Source organism: Artemia sp. Qi Xiang Cuo, chromosome 18 (assembly GCF_049724085.1).
Source record: "Artemia sp. Qi Xiang Cuo chromosome 18, ASM4972408v1, whole genome shotgun sequence".
Classification (NCBI taxonomy): domain Eukaryota; kingdom Metazoa; phylum Arthropoda; class Branchiopoda; order Anostraca; family Artemiidae; genus Artemia; species Artemia sp. Qi Xiang Cuo.
In genome coordinates, this window is record NC_142811.1 from 14,991,077 (window position 1) to 14,992,710 (window position 1,634).

At 34.5% G+C, this 1,634-nt stretch overlaps 1 non-coding gene across 1 annotated transcript; it reads left to right on the forward strand.

The window, feature by feature from the left end:
• Nucleotides 1-729: 729 nt before the first annotated feature.
• LOC148941238 (U2 spliceosomal RNA) lies at nucleotides 730-920 on the forward strand. Its single transcript, XR_016143316.1, has one exon. It is a non-coding gene; the product is annotated as a U2 spliceosomal RNA (small nuclear RNA).
• Nucleotides 921-1,634: the final 714 nt, after the last annotated feature.

The following is a 1,634-nucleotide window of genomic DNA, read 5'->3' on the forward strand; positions in this document are numbered from 1 at the left end:
AATGATTTAACAATACAACTTGCACTGCCACCAAGTACAATATATAAATACCGGTGGCTGTTATTGGAGAAGGGGGATTTTTATACAAGATGTTTTTCCTGTAGTCCCCCTCTTAGATTAAGAATAATATTTTCGTGGTAATATCATTGAGAAGAGGCTTGTTTTTTTTACGTATGTTTGCTAAAGAAATTGAAAAAACAACGAAATTCCCCTCCCTGGAATCTGAAGAATACTTCTTTTCCCTCCCCCCCTCTAGGGCCGTGTCTAGAATATTGTTTGGAGAAAGGAGAACAAAGAAAAAAGCTAGAAAAATCATCAGAAATTTGTTTAAATGCATTGCGTTACGTTTTAACAAGTCGGGCAAAAATATCGGGGGAGGGAGGCACTGCATCCGGTCTTGCCCCCCCCCCTAATTTCCATGAATTGACGCTCTTGATCAATACCAGTGGCAGCAACTGGCAGAGTGACAATTTCTATTGAAAATGAGCGTGTTTTTCTTGGGTACTTTTTGAGTAATTTTGTCCAAGTGTTGATTGGAAAATTTTCCGTTTACCATTAAAATTTTGAAATAAGCTTTGATATTATGGGAAACGTTTTTGGCTTTTTAGAAAAACTAAAGACAAACTGTTAAGATTATTGAATGTTAATCGAGTGTTGCGACTCAAAATAGGTTTGCAAGAAACTTTGTTACTCGTACTCTAATAAACACTTTGCAATCCTTTTTCAATTATCGTTTCTCGACCTTTTAACTAAGATCGAAGTGTAGAATCTGCTCTTATCAGCTTAATATCTGATACAGTCCCTACATGGGACCCAGATTATTAAACTGATTTTTGGAAACCGGAGGGATGTGGGGGTTTCCTTCGCTTCCTTAACGCGTTGGCTGGTATTGAAGTACCTCCGGGTTTCGCGCATCCTTATCGAGGGGAAACCAAAGTATTTGAGACCAAATCAATTATGTGAATAATACACTTTTCAAATTTAATAGAAACCATCCTTGTAATTTCCTAGTCCTTGAATATATAATGTTATTAAAAATATAATTTGTATAGTTTCGATTTTACTCGTTCTGTAGTTCTTTTATTGTTGTTGCTAACTAGTGCTTAGAAACTTATCCACACAGTGTACGTAATGATTTAAATCTTTAATAAGCATGAATAATGTTCAACTATACAACTTATTAAATTTGTTTTTATCTACTTACCACAACAAAAAGTTTAGAGAATCATTTTTAGATATTCAACCACCTCATCACCATCAACATTGGCGTTTATGGTGATATTGGTGTTAGTTATATTGGTGTCCCTCAAGGTTCAGTATTAGGTCGTTTATTATTTCTGATTTATATTAACGATCTTCGGCAAAGTTTGAAGGGGAATATTAGTTTTGCTACTCTATTTGCTGATGACATAGCTATATATATTAAAGTGAGGGATTCAACTACATTAATTGAAAATTTGATTGTAACTTCTATATCAAATCATGAAGTTCTTGATGCTTTTAATGAAAACCATGAAAGCATTTGACACATCAAACCATGAAATTCTTTCTGACAAAATGGAAAATATAGGCATAAGAGGGATAGGGCTAGACTTGGTAAAATTATACCTGTTTGGACATAGAATCGCGGTAGA